The sequence below is a fragment of the Pseudorca crassidens genome, chromosome 2, assembly GCF_039906515.1.
Source record: "Pseudorca crassidens isolate mPseCra1 chromosome 2, mPseCra1.hap1, whole genome shotgun sequence".
NCBI classification, from domain to species: Eukaryota; Metazoa; Chordata; class Mammalia; order Artiodactyla; family Delphinidae; genus Pseudorca; species Pseudorca crassidens.
This window is the reverse complement of record NC_090297.1, coordinates 185,291,473-185,310,480: the sequence shown is the minus strand read 5'-3', so window position 1 is coordinate 185,310,480 and position 19,008 is coordinate 185,291,473. Positions and strand designations below refer to the sequence as shown.

General features: G+C 58.8%; 1 protein-coding gene across 2 annotated transcripts in view; it reads left to right on the top strand.

Annotated features, from left to right (window-relative positions):
• The window catches only part of SYT2 (synaptotagmin 2), an 85,419-nt gene that overhangs the window by 23,927 nt on the left and 42,484 nt on the right, over positions 1–19,008 (top strand). The window contains exon 1 of one of the 2 annotated variants that reach the window (XM_067729947.1): positions 10,084–10,277. The exons of the other annotated variant lie outside the window; for it this stretch is intronic. The gene's annotated coding sequence lies outside the window, so the exon portion shown is untranslated. Of the gene's footprint in view, positions 1–10,083; positions 10,278–19,008 lie in introns of those variants that run through there. 2 annotated transcript variants of the gene reach the window in all.

Here is a 19,008-nt window from a genome sequence, read left to right as displayed (position 1 = left end):
CACGCCCCACAAGCACGGCGTTCACTGCCTCTTACTTTCCCCAACGTGTGTTGTGTGGTCTCACGTACAGAGTCCCGGGGGTTGGCGATAAACAGGCAGCAGCTCTCTGTGCAGCCCGCATCCGTGGGAGACGGGACAGTCAGGAAAACCTTGGACGGGCTGAGTGCGCCGAAGAAAGCGAGACGGGCAGGGACGGGGCTCCAAGCTGAAGGCCGGGCCCCCGAATCCCTGCGCTGACCCCCGACCTACACCGGGCCTCTGCGGGTGGTGAGGCCCTGGGGGTTGGGCCCCGTGCTGGGGTCAGTGACTTTATGAGAAGGGAGCCCTGGAGCCCCCCGCCCCATCCTCACGTGAGGATACTCAGGAGACGCTGGCTGTGAACCAGGACGCGGGTCCTCACCAGACGCAGAATCTGCCGGGGCCTTGACCTTGGACATCCAGCCTCCAGCCTGTGAGAAATCAGTGCTGTTGACTAGCCGCCGTCTGCGGTGTCTTGTTACAGCAGCCGGGGAGACTGAGACCCCGGGGTGGTCACAGGGCCTCGGGGGCCCTGAGAGCGACGGGTGGTGCCGTGGGACCAGAGCAGCACGTGCAGGGCAGCGCGAGGGGGCCGAGCTCAGCTCGGAGGGCAGGGCTGGACCGTGGAAGGCCTTCGAGGTGGGATTTGGGAGATGCGATTTCAGACTAGGAGCTCTGGGAGAGGTTTGGACAGAGGCAGGATGATCTGGTCCACGGTGGGTCGTACGGCCGCCGGGTGCACAGGTAAGGACTTGCGCAGTGGTGGTGGCACGTGCACTCAGCCTGCAAGCTCGGCTCCTGTATTTACACAGAATACAGATAACACGGTCCATGGAATTCTGCGTCCTTCCACACAGGTGTCCCTGTGCTCGGCAGGCCAGCTGACGCCGGGCCCGTGCGTAATTAAATCCACCTGGGTGCCCGCACGCCGGCCCGTCCCCTCGGGACGGCAGAGCAGCGTCGTGGCCGCGTGAACGTGTCCCCACGTCACCCCACCCTGCGCCGCCGCCCGGCACCCGAGTCGCCCATCCAGGCTTCTAACGGCAAACGCGCTCGGAACTCGAGGAGGAGCCGTCCTCTCTGTTGGGCCTGAATGTGCTGAATAAACCTCCCCACCTCGAATACATCTTGTACGGATGTAGAAAATGCATTACCGGCTGAGAGACGAGAGGTGGCTGGAGACGGTGGTGGGAACAGAGCAGTAAATCTTCGAGGGGCGGCCGGCATCTGGGCTCCCTGCTCACCCAAGAGCGGGGCAGGGGCCAGGCGTGTGGCGACACTGCTCCCTTGAGGTCACCCCAGGGCGGACGGCTGGAGCCGACGTGTCCCAGCGTGAGGGTAGGTCTTCTTGACACAGAAACAGCCACGTCATTCGATGCTAGTCGAGTCCAGACTCACTGCAGACTGCTCTTGGAGTACGTGGGCAAGATGATCTGGTTTTTGGTTTGTTTGGGCCTCATTTAGGCACAGATTACTGATTCTTTCCTGGAAGGTAACTGAGGTTTCAGGCCCATGATTTTGTATGATCGTTTGGGCCGTCATCACCCGCTTTTCTTTTAAATTTAATTTATTTATTTGTTTTTGGCTGCATTGAGTCTTCGTTGCTGCGTGCGGGCTTTCTCTAGTTGCGGCGAGTGGGGGCTACTCTTCGTTGCAGTGTGCGGGCTTCTCATCGCGGTGGCTTCTCTTGTTGCAGAGCACGGGCTCTAGGCGCGTGGGCTTCAGGAATTGTGGCTCGTGGGCTCTAGAGCGCAGGCTCAGTAGTTGTGGCTCATGGGCTTAGTTGCTCCGCGGCATGTGGGATCTTCCCGGACCAGGGCTCGAACCCGTGTCCCCTGAATTGGCAGGCAGATTCTTAACCACTGTGCCACGAGGGACATCCCCAACACCCACTTTTTAACTTATGCGTTCCAGCCCTGAAGCTGTTGGGCCACACAGGCCTGTCCTGGAGGCTGTCCTGCTCTCTGTCCTCCGTCAGTTTCTAAGCCAGCCTGAGAAGCACCTTCCCCCTTTCCAGAGGTTTGTTACAATGATCAGGGACCCAGGCCCACCACCTGCCGTCGGGGGACCCTTACGTTTGTTTCTGGCCCCAGGTTTTCTTTGCTCTTTTTAACTCTGCCCACCGCACCCACAGGCCTGGGTGTCCAGCAGGGACAGGGTCTCGTCAGCTCTGTCCCAGCAGCTCCTGGACATCAGGAGGCACCTGCCTCTCTCCCACTCTGCACCTGGTCTTTCGGTCTCTGTTTTTAGAACTGTCTTCTTTGTTTTCTCTCTGATATGTCTAGATGCACGTTTATTTTATTTTTTCTACTTGGGATTTGCTGGGGTTCTTGAATCTGTGCGCTGATGTCTTTTCTCAGCCCTGAGCATCCTTTTCGACCTTTCTGCCCCGTCATCTGTCTTTCCTCGCTCTAACTCCAGTGACGTCTACGTCTTCTTCACAGTCTTTTACCCTCCCTAGGGCGTTTGCGAGTTTTCGCCGCTGTGCGCCACGCCTTCTTCTGAGCTGTCTCCCAGTTCATTAGTCTCCTCCTGAGCTGCGTCAGACCTGCAGTGAGCTCTGTGCACCGGGTTTTATTGTGTTTAGCAGTTACAGGCTTCGTATTTAGGGTCGGCACCTGCGAATCCTGACCCCCTGGCGCCCTGTGGCTCTCCTGTCATCTGTCCTTCCTGACAGCCTGCACTCAAGGCTTCTGTTTCCTTTTGCACCTCATCTTCAGTTTTTTGCTGAGCATCGAGTGTGACAAATCGTTTGCTCTCTTCCCCCAGAGAGGATTTTTGTTTGCTTCGGCAGGTGCTGGGGGCATTCCTCAAGCAGGCACCTTAATTCAAGTTCGGGGCTTGGGTTTCCATCACCAGAGGGTGAAAGGTCAGAGCAGAGGTCCGTCTGGTCCATTCTGAAATGCACATCCGTGATGAGGCGTTTTTATCAAAGTCCCTGCCGGGTGGGCCCCACCCCAGGGAGGCTGCTCAGCTGATTTTCCTGCCAGACGGTGGACGGACGCTCTCAGGACAGAAGTGCCTTTACCTCTGGACTCCCAATGCCAGATTTCAGCCCAGTGTCTCCTTCTTACCTTGTTGCATCTTGGATACTTTTAAGATGATGGTTGTGTTACATCACACTTCTCCTAGCTGCCTTCGAGGAGGGTTGATCTTAGCTGCCTAGTTTCCCTTTACTGAGAGGGGGTCCCTCTGTTTTGTCCTGCACACACACGGCTGCCTCGGCCTGAGGCACACCGGGCTGGCATCTGGAGCTGGGGGTTTGTTGCAGACGCTGCTCTTCAGCTCGGAGCTTCTGGTCCTTGTTCTCCCCAAAACCTCTTTCAGGTTTTCTTCAAGAGTCGGAGGAAGACCACGTTGCGCTCGCTCCGGCTGAGGGCTGGCCCGGCCGTGGAAGCCGCGGGGAAGTGAGGGGGCGGCACCCCTGGGCTGTGCTGCACTGGCTGCTTCTCTAGACCAGCCAGTGGCCCGTGGGTGTGACCTGTCACTAGTCCTGACTGGACTCGCCTCGGCCAGCACTGCCCACGCGAGCAGATGGTGGGGAGGCCTCGGTGTGGCGCGTGTGGACCCAGGCGGGGAGCAAGGGCGTGTGTGGACCAGCCTGTTGCACCAGTGGCTGCGTGACCTGTTCAGGGCCTGTGTTGAGCAAAGATGAGGGAGCTGGACAAACCGTGATGAATTTCAATGCAGAGCCGCGATCCAGGGCCGCCGGCTGTGCCCCCCTTCACCCTGCTTCCTTGACAGCTGCGTCCAAACCGGAGACGCCAGGGGGTTAAGGCACCAGCACATCCCACCCACACTGTTCAAGGCAGACGAGGCCGTTTGGCCGGTAGAAATGCTCCCGGCTCGAGAGTGCAGTAATTAGTCCTGGCAGGAACTTCACTGATCTCCATTTAGTGGCTGGTGTAGTTGCCCCGCCCCCGCCTGACCCCTTCCTTCTACTCGTAAATGGCTCGGGAAGAATGTCCTTCCTGAGATGGCAGCTGGGGATCTGGGGGGTCTGTGGGTCTTCAGCTACGGGGGTCTCAGGAACCTAACCCCAGTGTCAGCCAGAAGCTCCCTGGTGTCAAAGGAAACTTGGCCAAAGAGCTTTTCTGTTCCCTGCAACCCGCCCGCCTGGGTCTGGGGGTAACGGCGCCCCTGGGCCCCCTCTGTCTGCCCGCAGAGCCCCAAGGTGGGGTCGTGCAGGGGACGTGCCAAGCTGCAGGGGCTGTGTTCTAAGTCCAGGCTCACATGGAGCCCTGAAAGCCCTGGCTGTGACCCCGGCTCCCGGTGCCAGGCTGGTCCCTGGGCCTCCGTCCTCCTGGGCTGCTCGGCTGTAGGCCCCTCGCCGAGCCCGCGCGCTGCATTCCCTGGAGCCCCTCCCACGGCTGCGGGGAAGTGTCACCAGGCCACAGCGGGGCCTGGCTCGCGCCCTGACCTGACAGGCAGGGGCTCCCGGTGACGCAGAGCCACGCCCGTGAGACACCCGGTCCTGGGGGGCTCCACGGGGGGCGGTGCCGTCCTTCGACCTTCCCCCAGGTCAGGGGCACCTCTGAACCCTGTGACCCTTACAGTGACTCCACCTGTGACGTCTGTGTCGCCTCCACTCCCAGCCGATGGAGCACAGACCAGACAGAGGTTCGGTACGACCCAGGTGCCGTTTCTGCACTTGTGTGAGACGCGCCATGAACTTTAGAAACACTTTCACAGGTACGATTACCTGTTTACCCCACACACCACATCTGAGAGTTTTAGACCACGTTAGGAAGAAGATTTAAAGCGCATGCGAGGAGTTTCAGCCACAGTTCCTGTGCGTGTCTGAGTGTGCCGTGCACGTATGAGTCAGGAGGCGTGCGCGTGGCGTTTGCTTACACGTGTCCGTGGGTACGACTGCACTGTTGCTGGACCCTCAGGGCACTGCGTCCCGGAGGGCCCGAGACCCTGGCCTCTGTTCTGCTCCCGCTGAGCTGTCCACCCCGTTCGTGGCGTCGGGGCCCTGACAGCGAGGGGAGGGCCCTGCTCTGCGCTCAGGTCATTACCTCGTGGGGCTTCTTGGGAAACCAGAATACACTAAAGTGTCAGTGCCTCTCTTGGGCCAGACCCGACATTCACACACACACACACACACACACACACACGCTGTGCTGGTTGCCTGCTGCCCTGAGACCCACTCCCCACCTGCCCTCTTCTCGGCCTTGAAGGCGGGGAACTACATCTCCCAGGCTCCTTTGCCAACTGGAACCTGGGCATGTTCAGCTCTAAGGTAGGCGCTGGCAAGGCTGGAGGCTGAGGCTGGAGGCTGAGGCTGGAGGGCGGGGGGAGGCCCCTCTCCCTTTGCTCAGGAGGCCGCTCCGGCAGCCACCTGGGTGTCCTCTGTGGCTCTAGTTCCTAACAGGTGGTCCAGACTCTGGCCCTCATCGTCCCCTCCCCGCCCCCTGCCCCTGCAGCCATCCCTCTGCCAGCTGGAGAAGCTGTGCTTTCCTACTAGCGCCTCCCTCTGGGGGAGAGTTTCCCTGCTTGGCTCCTGCCCCCACACTGTCCCTCCTCTTGGTATTAAGCGTGAGACATAAAGTAGACGCAGGTTCCCAGGGAGGCCTGAGCCATCGAGCTGCTCCACGGGCGTCAGTCTGCCCCAGTTTCCTGGATGGGAAGTTCTCTGGGTGAAGAGAATTTTACCATTTCCCCTAGCAGCTTGGATTAGATGCTGCTGAAACAGCCAGTGAAGCTGTCAGATCCCTGGGGAAATTTAAGTTAAATGAATTGTTTGGCATCGTAAGGACCAGGGACCAGATAACCTTTTTTTTCCTGTTGAGAGCTGCTGACAAAACTGACTTATTTTAGTGAGCTCTTTGAAGAAACACATTGGTGTCCCATTTATCTGCTTCTTAAATTAGGAATTGTGACCACGAAATTCTACTGAATAAGCACAACGAGTAATAAAAATATAAATGTTGGACTGATGACCAATTAATGTGGAAAAACAGAACAAGGGATGGTGTGATGGGTGTGAAGACAGACGGGAAGGGAGATAGAGCAAAGGGGGTGGGGGGAACGTGCTTGGAGGCCGTAATGAGCGGAAAGGAGAGAAATGAAGGAAGACGTGACGTGTGATGTTGTCAGGCCCCTGCTGTGACCAGTCAAGACGCCCCATCTGGACACATTTGGGGACGTTTAACTCTGGCTGTGGTTGCGGACTCCACCTGAAGGCCTGTGATATGGGTCCCCAAACAGTTCCACCAGCCCGAGGCAGAGCAGGCTCTCCTTACGCAGCACAGCCTGGGGAGTGCTGGTCTCCAGTTCACTGAGGGCAGGACGGGCTCTGGGGCCCAGGAGAGCCTGGCTGGATTGTTGCTCCCACCCCCGCAGAAGGCGGGCTCTCCCTGGCCTGTGGGTTTCTGCTGCTGCCCGGTGCTAGCCATTCATCCAGCGCCTGGCCTGAGAACATTTCTAAAACCCCATCACTGCCCTACCACCCTGTGAGCCAGCGCTGCTGCTGGGCAAGTTGCGTCCACTCCTAAACACTGATTAAATGCTTGTTCTGTGCCAGGCCCTGGGGGTAGGAAGAGGACTAGTGTCAGTCCTGCAGCTCAGGGGCTCCCAGTCTGGGTGGGGGATGCATTCAAGGACAGAGGTAAGTGAGGAGCCCGGAGCCGGGAAGTGTGAGGGGGAGTGGGCACAGCAGGGGATGCACCCACCCACACAAGTGTCTCTGAACTGCGTCCGAAAAGTTACATCCCACCCAGGGAAGCAGAAGAAGGAGACGGCAGGTGCAAAGGCCTAGAGGTGAAAGAGAGCCTGCGTCTAGGATTTACAAGATGTTGAGGAAGCCGCAGTGTAGAGGGCACACAGCTGTGGCTGGGCCGGTGGTGCTGGGAAGGAGAGTTGGGGTGAACATGAGATGAGTGGGTCATGGCAGAAATCTAACCTGCAGCCAATGGAGCCTCGAGATCCAACCATCAGTTTATAAGAACTATGCTACAGGGACTTCCCCGGTGGTGCAGTGGTTAAGAATCCGCCTGCCAGTGCAGGGGACACGGGTTGGAGCCCTAGTCCGGGAAGATCCCACATGCCATGGAGCAACTAAGCCCCTGTGCCAGAACTGCTGAGCCTGTGCTCTAGAGCCCGCGAGCCACAACTACTGAGCCCGTGTGCCACAACTACTGAAGCCCACGTGCCTAGAGCCCGTGCTCTGCAACAAGAGAAGCCACCATGATGAGAAGCCCGCACACCGGGCTTCTCACATGATGAGAAGCCGCACAACAAAGAGTAGCCCCCGCTCTCTGCAACTAGGGAAAGCCCGTGTGTAGCAATGAAGACCCAATGCAGCCAAAAAACTAAATAAAATTATAAAAAGAGCTATATGACAAAGCTACGGTAATCAAAACGTTATGGCACAGGCATAAAAACAGACACACAGATCAATGGAGCAGAATAGAGCCCAGATATAAATCCACATGTATGTGGTCAATTAGTTTACAACAAAGGAGCCAAGAGTATACAAAGGGGGGAGGACAGTCTCTTCAATAAATGGTGTTGGGAAAACTGAACCCTTATCTTACACCATATACTGAAGTCAACTCAAAATAGACTTGAACATAAGACCTGAAACCTAGAAGAAAATATAGGAGTTAGAAAAAAAGGGCAAAATTTGAGACAATCAGGGAAGTTTGAATGTGGATTGGGTGTTAATACTATTAAAGAACCTTACTGTGCTAGGTGTGATAATGGCCAGATAGTCATAAAAAGATATATATATTTTTTTAATTTTTTAATTTTATATTGGAGTGTAGTTGATTAACAGTGTTGTGTTAGTTTCAGGTGTGCAACAAAGTGATTCAGTTATACATATACATGTATCTATTCTTTTTCAAAGTCTTTTCCCATTTAGGTTATTACAGGATATTGAGCAGAGTTCCCTGTGCTATACAGTAGGTCCTTGTTGGTTATCTATTTTAAAGATAACAGTGTGTACGTGTCAATCCCAAACTCCCAGTCTATCCCTCCACCCCACCCTTGCCCCCGGTAACCATAGTTCGTTGAGAGAGATATTTTTTAAAAAGGCCTTTTAGTTATACTGAAGTATTTATGGGAAAAAATAACATGATATCTGGACTCACTTTAAAATACTCCAGGAAAAAAAAAAAAAAAAAAAACAAAGCATGAGGGATCTAGGCAAACAAGATTGGAAAATGTTCATAAATGTTGGAGCTGGGGGCCAAGCACAGGAGGCCGTTCTTTTTGCTTCTGCATGAGTTTGATGATGTCTGTAATAAAATGTCTTTGTGAGACTTGCCTGAGTTTTGAAGCAGAGCAGACAGAAGCCCGAGGTGCCGTGAATGGGCTCTGGGAATCCTGAAGGAGGAGCCCGTTTGGAGGCAAAACTGGGGCGCTCGATGGGGAGAATTGTTCTTCTTGCCAAGGGTGATGCCCCTTGTCCTGGAGCAGAAGGATGCCTGAGTTCTGTCTCTCGGTGACCGTGAAGGGTACCCCCCATGCTGGGCTGGGACCTCGACCCCATCCCTTGCCCCACATCCCATATCCTCAGTCTCAGGAAGGAAAACTTCAGGGCATAGGACCTGAGATGATGCTGAGGAGGGTGGCGCAGGAGCCTGGTTCTGTAGAAGGAAGGAAAGTGTTCACTGCACTCTCACCGCAGGCAGGCGCTCCCGTGCATAGGGGGATTTAATTTTCATAATAACCCTGGAAGTATTTCCATTTCCACTAGGGCAAAACCCAAGACAGCCAGAGATAAGCCGAGAGAGGTTAAGCAACTCGCGCAGGTCCACACAGTGACTCGGGTGGAGGACAGGCTCTCCGGGGACTCGGAGCCTCTGCTGCTGCCCCTTCTCTGGGGAGGAACGAGCCACGTGTCCCTCCACCCCATCACACAGACCTGCTGACCCTGTGCACTTATGTGGACCGTCTGTGTACCTTCTGTTTACTCCTCCAACCTTATTAAATGGCTGTTACTGACCCTCTCACAGATGACGATCTGGGGCTCAGAGTGGTGACCTGACTTGCCGCGTCTCCTCAGATGGTCAGTGGCTGAGCCAGCGGTCGAAACAAGCGGTGTGTGATGCCCAAGCTGCGTCTGTCATCTCCGTGCACAGTGTCTCCAGTGACCTGGCACCTGCCCAGAGAAGCTGGGGGCACCACCGGTCCATGTCCTGGGGCAGCCTGGCTGTCCTGTCCCTGAGTGGGTGAAGGGCAGCCCTTGGCCCTGACGTGCCCTTGAAGGGCTGCTCTGAACATCGCTGCTAACCTGAGGGTGTGAACTTTCTGGCGCCTTGCGTGCAGAGCCCTCCCCGAGGCAGGCCCAGGTCCACGGAGGGGGTCAGGAAGCCTTAGGGAGCAGCGAGGCCTCGGAGGCAGGAGGAAGACACCGGAACCTGAGGATCTGGGCCTGGCCCCAAATCTGCCGCCAGCCTTTTGCCACTCCCTGTGCCTGGGTGCCCTTCCCATGCCATGTGCTGGTGTGTTTCCCGTTCTCCCTAAGCCTTCGCCCAGAGCCCTGGCCCCTCTCTGTCCTCAGTGCACTTCCTGTGCTGTACCTGCTCTCCCTAAGCCTTCGCCCGGAGCCCTGGCCCCTCTCCGTCCTCAGTGCACTTCCTGTGCTGTACCTGCTCTCCCTAAGCCTTCGCCCGGAGCCCTGGCCCCTCTCTGTTCTCAGTGCACTTCCTGTGCTGTACCTGCTCTCCCTAAGCCTTCGCCCGGAGCCCTGGCCCCTCTCTGTTCTCGGTGCACTTCCTGTGCTGTACCTGCTCTCCCTAAGCCTTCGCCCGGAGCCCTGGCCCCTCTCTGTCCTCAGTGCACTTCCTGTGCTGTATTTTGGCAGTTGTGCTGACCACGTCTTGGTCATCCTCGTGTGTCCGATGCCCAGCACGGCCTCGGTACCTGATAGACTCTCAAGGTGTTGGGCGAATGAATGAATGAGGGGTGAATGGAGGAAATGGACTAGATTGTGACCGACCCAGAGCAAATCAGGCCCCGCTCGGAGCCTGTCACCCTTCTGCAGGATGAGGGGGTTGGGTGCTTTCTGAGCTCCACGGCGTGGGTGGGGGAGTGGCCTGCGCCTGCAGCCTGTTCTGGGAGCAGAGGCTGGATGCGGGGCGACGGGAAGAATCGAGGCCATGGCCGAGCTCCCCTGCCTGGCGGATCCAGGGAGCGCCCGTGTTTGGGGGAATTGGCCCGTCCTCACACGTAATTATAAGGCATAGAATTATGTAAAGGGACAGGGCTGGATCGGAGGAAAAAGTACTTTGTACCTGGCAGTGACGGTGAGTGCGCTGGGGAGGGCCATCCCCCTCTCCAGACAGCTTCTCCTCCTGGCAAGCAAGGGCAGCCCAGGAGGCCCATTCTTGCCGCCTCCTGGGCGGGGTGGGGGGCAGTCAGCCTGAGCCTGCCCTTGGGTTTGGAGCTGAGGGTCCCCGAGGGCATGTGGCTTCTAAGGACCATCACTTCCTTGGCCTTTTTCTGACAAGGGGGGCTTTGCACATGTCAACCTTGGCCCCTAGTGTCGTGACTTGTGGAGAGTAGGCTCGCAGAAGTGTTGAATGAATGAGTGAATGAGTGACCAAATGAATGAGTGAATGAATGAGTGAGTGAATGAATGAATGATTGAGTGAATGAGTGAGCAAATGAATGAGGAGAATGAACGAGTCCACGTGTCAGAGAATAAAGAATTACGCGGGCCATGAGGGTGAGGGGTATTTTTGGCCCACGGTCTGACCCCCAGCCCTAGAAAAAGTCTGGAGCCGGGGGGCGGGGGGGCTCGTGAGTCCCTGACTCGAGGAACGTGGGTGCAAAGGGATGGGACGCAGCAGGAAGAACAAAGCGCTGGGGACTCTCTGCGGAGAGGAGCCAGACTGCGGTGGGCTGGGGACAGGGCCAGGGCTTGGACGTGGTGAGGACCTGGGCTCGCGCCCGCACGCTCCCACACCCGCGGGCTGGGGACCATCTTGTCCTCTGCTTCTCAAAATGTCATAATCCCCCGGGTGCCTGAACTCAACCTACTGAATGGGAATCTCTGGGGCTGGGCCTGGGGATCTGCATTCACGGAGCTTCCAGGAGAGTTTAATGCACATGAAAACCTGGCAGGCGTTTGCCTGAAGCTGCTGAGGTGGGGCGTCCAGGGGTATTTGCAGTAAACAGGAGGCATGACTTGCTGAGGGCACAGGTGCGCTCGGCCTTTTACCCCTCCCAGCAGCCCGTGACTGTGGCTGATTCCATCCCCTTACAGGTGGGGAAACCGGGGCTCTGGGGTCAGTGAACTTGCCCTGGGACCCACGGTCAGAAGGCAGAGGAGGGGGGAACCACAGTCCAGGCTCGTCAGCATTACTCTGCCTACGGGGTTCCCTCTGACTCCCGGTGGGTGTCCCCCCGACGGCTGGCCCAACCCCCTTCCTGTCCCGAGCTCGGGGCAGAGAGCTGTCACTTGCGTCCACAGCCTGTGCCCTGGTGGAAACACCTTGCAGAGGGCAGTGTCTCCCAGGCAGAGAGCTGGCTTGTTTTCATTTAAAAACCTACTGCCCCTCAGGGCCTAGAGGCACCTCCTGCCAGGCCCTGGGAGGCTGGTGGCAGCAGGGAGAGGCTCTGACCTCCTAGCCCGGAGCTCTGCGTCACCGGCTGTCACCTGGGTGGCAGATGGCAGACTGGCAGTGCCTCTCCCTGGGCTGTGCCCAGATTGGCCTGGCTGCCCCCGAGCTAGAGCCATCTGTGCCTGAGAGACCTGCCGTCAGAGGAGAAGGGCAGACGGGACCTTGCAGCCCCTCCCGGTCGTGGGGAGAGAACTCAGGGCACCGAGAGCTTTACCTGCCCCCCGGGGGGTGCCACTCACCTAGCCATGGGCAGCGGCCGGAACCACAGTTCTGCCCCCGGCCCTTTCCTTCTGCTGCTCTCCGTCTCCCTGGGGCCGCTGGGGAGAAGGCAGGGTCTTCCCGTTCCACTGGCCCGGGTTTGGGTTTGTTTCCGTAGGTGACTGAACCCATCACCTTTTTAATTGGGAAGGCAGAGCTGGATCGAAAAGTTCCCTTAAAATGAAACCCAAGAACAGGAGGAGAACAGAGAGGCAGAGTGTGTGCAGAAAGTGTGTCATGTAGTGGGCAAGGGGAGGCGTCCCTTCCCCCCAGACAGCCTTGCAGCAGATTTGCTATTTGACACAACAAAGGGGGACGTTGTCACCCCCCCCAAAAAAAAGCTCATTCAGAGCGAGAGAAGGAGGGTGGGGTGGTGGGAGGGGGTCAAGCCCCCTGGATCTGAGGCGTCTCTGCATGTGTGATGGAGCCCAAGCCAGAGCCCTGGGGTCGGCGCTAAGAGGTGCTGCAGTCCGTGATCCCTGAGGTTCCCCTGGCTGCGCCCCAGTCCCCTCCTACTTCTTCCACAGAGCCCAGGGCAGAGCTGCTTGCCCGAGGGGGGGCAGGAGCGGCTGCCAGGTCCCGGAATCAGAAGGGCTGACGTGTCCCCAGGCAGCGTGGCCACCTCTTTCTGGAAGCACTTGGCTGCATTTTCCGTGGGAAATGAGGACTTTTAGGGAAAAAAAAAAACTAACGAAAAAGTGTAGCACTGCATTGCAGAGCCGATGCGACAGTGTGGGCTGCTCCTGCCTCAGGCTCGCCCTCCTGTCCTCGTGCAGCTCCAGGGGCCTCCTGGCCCTGAGGGCCGGGGCAGGACCCGAGGGACAGAGGTGGAGTGTGCAGAGTGGGGAACGGGGGCGGGCCTGGGCGGGGGGCGGCTCCCGGGGCTCTGGCCTCCGCCGCCTTCATCCCAACACCTGTGGGTCCCCATCCTCGAGGGCGCTTTTATTTTTTGTTAAATTAATTAATTAATTTATTTTTGGCTGTGTTGGGTCTTCGTTGCTGTGCGAGGGCTTTCTCCAGTTGCGGCGAGAGGGGGCCACTCTTCATCGCGGTGCGCACGCCTCTCACTGTCGCGGCCTCTCTTGTTGCGGAGCACAGGCTCCAGACGCGCAGGCTCAGTGGTTGTGGCTCATGGGCTTAGTTGCTCCGCGGCATGTGGGATTCTCCCGGACCAGGGCTCAAACCCATGTCCCCTGCATTAGCAGGCAGATTCTCAACCACTGCGCCACCAGGGAAGCCCCCTCGAGGGTGCTTTTAGCTGAAGCCTGTCCCTTTAGCTGAATCACCTTGCTCACCATTTCTCCCCTCCAAAAGGGGCCAGGCAGCCTCGGTCATTCACCCACTGCCAGCCCCCCCGAACCCCTCAGAACTGTCGGGGCTAAAGGGCCCGCGCCGCCATCTAGGCTCAGCTTTTTGGGCCAACAGAGATCCGAGGCCCCCAGCGGGGACATGCCCTGACGGGGTCAGTCGGTGAAGGGGGGCAGAGCTGGTCCCAAGCAGAGCCCAGGCTGGTGCAGGATGTGGCTGGGGACCCACTGGTTGGCCGTTCCAGGTGGCCAGTGGGTGGGGCAGCTGGGCTCTGACGCCACATATGGGGTCAGCACAATTGGCATCGCCCCAGCTTCCCTGGAGCCCTGTGCTCCCCACCCTCCAGAGGCAGAACCCACCCTCAGCTGCTGGCCCGGCCCGGCTTCCAGACCAGCTTCTGGGCTGGCCCCAGGGAAGGGGCGGGCCTGGGGCACCTCCCACCTGCCGCCCCGGGATCCTGTGTGGGGTGGAGAGGCGAGCGGGGACCCACCAGGGTTTCCGGGTCCCTGCGTTGACTGCCTGCTCCCTCCCTAACTCCTCCCCAGGGCCCCGTGGTACCCCAGCCCCCAGACAGAGGGAGGCCCGGGAAGCAGGCTCTGGGCCTTCCTGCAGGGAAGAGACTCCTGGGTCCAGAAAGATGCCCTCCAGTCCTGGGCGCCTCTTGTGGTCCCCTAAGACCTGGGACACGCCTCCTGTGCAGTGGGTCTGGACTAGCTCCGCTCAAGCCTGGGCCTGATGCACCACTGACCGTAAAGAGATTGGCCCTGCCTCCATCTAACCTTGATTTTGGGCGAGTTGGCTCACGTTTAGGGTGGGTTGTACCCCTCTGTACATCCCGTTTCAAGAAGGACACAGACATACTGGGTCTTGTCCAGAAGAGTTTGGCCAGGATGTGAGAGGCAAAGGAAGACACTGGAACAGGAGTGAACCTGACCAGACACAGGCATCCAGGGAGGCCCGGCAGCTGTTCTCAGAGAGGCAGGATGCCCGTCTCCTGGACGGCTGGACTGACCAGCAGAGGAAGCCACAGCGAGACAGATTTCAGTTAAGATAAGGAATCCACTCTAATAGCGCTTAACGATGTGAGAAGTGGGCCACTGGCTGCCAGCATTGTGTGAGCAGAGGCTGGTCCATCGGGGATGCGAGCAGGTCGGGAGTAGGTCGGAATGGAGGTGGTGGCTGGCTGCTGCCGCCCTCCCTCTGGGCACGGGCCGTTCTTCTGGGGAAGCAGCCCTGGAAGTGAGAAGGCGTCCAACACTGATACCGGGCAGGGCTTTGCTTCTCTGAGCCCCAGCGTCCTGCTCCGGAAACAAGGGCAGGGATGTCTGCCTCCTGAGGGCCGAGAGGGACGTGGAAAGACAGCACGAAGCTGGCGGGAGCCCCCACCCCGTGCCTCAGCTGACAGCGATGTTTGCTCGTCACCGACGGCTCGTGGGCACTTGGTCAGCTGTTGGTTTAACAACAGATAAAGGAAACGGGACCTAAGTGAGTCCGAGATGGAGAAGCTGAACAGGACAGCCTTGTGGAATGGGGTGCGTGTCCCTCTAGAAGGGTCGCCGCCTGGGGAGTCCAGGCCCCTCAGCTTCAACCCCCTCCTCTAAGTGGATGAGTCACAACAGGTCTTCAGCCCGGACCCCTCCTTTGAAGCCCGCCTGCACCCACCTGCACATTCAGAGTCTCCACTTGGATGCCTCACAGGTGACCCAACACCCACCTCATGCTCTCACCCACCTGCCCACGCCTGGGCCGGCTCCAGGTTTCCCGTCCCACCTGTGAGTGCCCCCCCAACCCCGCGCCTCTACAACCAACCCTTCACTCTCCTCCTCCGACATCCCGTCACCCGGTCCGGCCACGGCCGCCTCTCTCCTGGGTCCTGCAGAAGCTGCTCACTCTGCCAGGTTAATTTCTGGGCAGCCTTCAAGCCTCAGCGCAGGCGCTGCTTCCTCCAGGAAGCTGTCCTTGATCTCCCTGAGAAGTCCCTCTAATAGCCCTATAGCACCATTCCACTCTCCGTCACAGTTCTGACCTTAGCGAAGGTCTGCCGTGTGTGTCTGTGGTCGTACGATCAGTGCCAGGTCCCTAAGTGGACTGAACGCCCCATGAGGGCACCCAGACCCAGCTTCCTGGGCTTCCGGATCAGAACCAGAAGAGGAGAAAATCCACAGAGGTGGCACCGCGGAGGCCCGGTGAGGTCTGGCTCTCCAGGAGCAGCGCTGCCTCAGCACCAGTCTGCCCCCCGCTCTGGAGACTGAAGCACGAGTTTGCTGGGGGTGCGCTTGGCCTGTCCCAGTCTCCGCACCCGGCCTGATCTCTTTGTCACCCCACGTGAGGTTAAGGGTCAAGGCTCATGACGCCCCACCAGGTGCCGGGATCTGTGCTGCCTCAGGGGGTTACGGTCTGAGCCAGTGGGGTGGTGCAGGAAGGTGTGCAGTGCTGGACGCGTGTGCACAGGACCGTCAGGGGGCAGCGACGGCGTCTGGGCCGCGAGGGGAGCCAGACAGTGAGAGTCAAGGCGGGGAGTGGGCACTGGGAGGCTGTGTGGCGGAAGGTTCAGGAGAGTCGGCGCTGGGCGCGGGGCCGCAGGAGCTGGGAACGGTGCTTCGGGTGGGTGCAGCCGGAAGGGGTGACACCAAGGTCCTCGGGGCAGCAGCACGGAGGTGTAAGGCCGTCGTGCCGTCAGGAGGTGCGCACCTCCCGCAGATGCTGGCGGGGGGCTGACTGCATCACCGGCTTGGGAGGAAGCCCCAGGCACCGCGGAGCTGGGAGGTGTGGCGGTGCGCGTGCGTCAAAAGCCAGCTCGAGCCGCAGGCACTGTGCTTCCTGTGTGTTTCCCTCGGGGAACCGGCCACGGATGTTCCTTCAGGAGAAGAACCTGGAGCTCAGCGTCTCGTTCATTCGAGCCCCACCGGGAACATGAGGCAGGCCCGGCTCTGCAGTCGAGGTCTTTCCATGGAGGGGTGGGTCTGCGGCGGGGGCTGGCGGTCCTTCTTCCCAGCTCCTTGGGTGACTCTGGTGGACGGAGAGGCGGAGGACCCCTGCGCTGCAGCGAGCTCCCGCCGTCCCACCGTGGGGGAGACTCCTGTCACCACGCACTTCGTGCACTGTGCTCGCGGAGGCCGAAGGCACAGAAGACAGCCTGAGCGTCAGCGTTGGTCTGGGACCATGTCCCGCGGAAGCCAGACTCCAGCAACTGAGGGAGACGTGGGCGATGGAGCTGAGGGGCTGTGTGGTGGGTCCTGGGGGGGCAGCGGAGACGGGGGCTGGAGCCCTCGCGTGTGCACGGCCCCAGCGCTCCATGCTCTGCCGTCACCACCACGCTGACACACGCCTGCTTCTCCCCACAAGCCAGGCGGGGGGCGCGGAGGGGAGGCACCCCTTCCCCAGCATCGGCTGCACCAGCTCAGCTGAGGGCCAGGGCCAGCGAGCAACAGGCAGACCCGCAGGTAGGTCAGGGCCAGGGTGTTGGGTCGGCTGGGACTCTGCTGTTGCCCTTTCTCAGGAGCTACAGAGATCTCTTTCCGCTCCGATGCTGCCACAGCCCAGCAGCCTCTCACCCAGGGCCCCAGGTCTGGCGCGCCTGGAGGGGCAGCTCTGTGCCTTACAGGCTCTTAGTGGGCAGAGACCTCGCCGGCATCTGTGTACTCTCAAAGGGGAGGAGCCGTCAGCTCAGTGTCTTCTCTGGTCGACTGTGATGTGCTGTCTGGTACCTGAGTGTCTGCTGGTCACTTCAGACGCAGTGGGGGGTACGGTGGCTGCAGTCCACACTCGTGACTTGGGAGGAACGCTGCTCTGTGCTCTTTCCTCAGGGTCGGAATCTCTCAGATGGGGTGTGGTGGGAAGGCAGGATGCAGGTGTAATAACTGATTTATCTTTTCCTTAAAGTAGATAATGGGTGATTTGTCAATACAGCTTTCCTTTGGGGGAAAACCCCCAGAAAAAACAAACAAAAAAACAACCGCTCTCCCGGCTGAGGTCGGTGGGGATGGACACCACTTCAGACTCCACAGTCAGCTTGCGTGGCTTAGTAAAGATGTGCCTTAACTTTCCAATTCTGTAAAATGGGTAGAACGATATGTGGCTAGAAACTCGCACCCGAGACCTTTAGGAAAGAGAAAGGAGATGGTTTGGGGGCATTTCACAGCTGCTCAGACCTGAGATAGAAGCTATTAGAGAAAGAAGCACTGAGGTGGTGAGAACTGACCAGCCTGAGTCCAAGTCTGGGACCAAAGCTGGTTGCTGTCCCTTGTTAGGTTACTAACATCTTCAGAGCAAGTGTTTCTCCATGTTCTATGAATCAGTGTCTTCCAAAGGCACATCTCCCATCCAAACCCCCTTTCTGAGGTCCAGGCCACGTTTCCAAGCGCCTCCTGGATATTTCCTCCTGAATCTGGCCCTGCTCCCCACGTGGACTCCCAGCTCGTACCTCCCTAGACCCCTGCCCACCGTGCCCCTGCTTGTAATGAACGACCTCATTCCCCTTCCAGTCACCAGCCAGACCCAGGAGCCGTCCGACCCCCGTGTCCCCTCACCCCATCCAGTTGCCCAGCGTGGGGTCTCCCCCTTAGCCTGGCGGGGTCGTCTCCCCTGACCCAACAGCCCTGCTGCCCGTGTGGGTCAAAGCTGGTCCCTTCAGCCCGGCCGGGCCACACGAGTTTTCCTGTCTCCCAGTGCACATAAAGTTATGTTTACACCATCCTGTGGCCTCTTCAGTGTGTGGTGGCAGGATGTCTAAAAACACAACGTGCATACTGTAATTTAAAAATACTTTGTTGGTAAAAATGCTAACCATCACCTGAGCCTTCAGCTACTCTCGTAGGAACATCAAAGACCACTGCTCACAGATCATAAGTACAACACTAATGAAAAAGGTTGAAATATTCTGAGAATTACCAGATGTGACACAGAGACACAGTGAGCAAAGGCTGTTGGAAAAAAGACACCGATGGGCTCGCTCGTCTCGGGGGCTGCACGGACCTTCTGTTAGTGAAAACGCAGAGTCTGCGAAGCACAGTAAAGGGAGAGGGCCTGTGTGTGAACCCCCCCCCTCCCCCGGCTCTGCCCGGTGCCTCCGCCTCCATGCTTGTCAGCACTCGGTGCCCGCGCCCTGGCTGAGCACCTCCCCTTCCCAGGGAGTTCCCATGGCTCCGCCCCCTCGAGGCACCCTCCTCCCGGTCCAGGCCTCCAGGTGGACAGCTGCCCTGAGCCCGTGTCCCTTGCTCCATCCTGATGCAGACCCTCACGGGCAGGGGTTGTGTCCCAGCTCTGTCGGACTGCTGTTTACACACCCCCAGTCACAGGAGTCAGTTATCCTGGCTTCCCGAACTCTCTGGGAAGATCCTCCGAGCTCAGACCCAATTCCTTTTCCTCTTGGGGGTCTCTCCCAAACTCGGTGGCCTGCATGTCCGGCCTGAGTCCGGAGAGACCTTGGAATCGCTCCCATGCCTGGGAGAAGCCTGTGTGGGAGTGGCCTTTTGCGCAGCGGGGGCTGGAACTGGGTTTATGGCCGCCGGTGGTCCTGGGCATGTGGGAGTGGCCTTTTGCGAAGGGGGTGCTGGAAATGGGTTTGTGGCCGCCGGTGGTCCTGGGCGTGTGGGAGTGGCCTTTTGCGCAGGGGGGGCTGGAACTGGGTTTATGGCCGCCGGTGGTCCTGGGCAGGGGGAGTGGCCTTTTGCGAAGGGGGGGCTGGAAATGGGTTTATGGCCGCCGGTGGTCCTGGGCAGGGGGAGTGGCCTTTTGCGAAGGGGGGGCTGGAAATGGGTTTATGGCCGCCGGTGGTCCTGGGCGTGTGGGAGTGGCCTTTTGCGCAGGGGGGGCTGGAACTGGGTTTATGGCCGCCGGTGGTCCT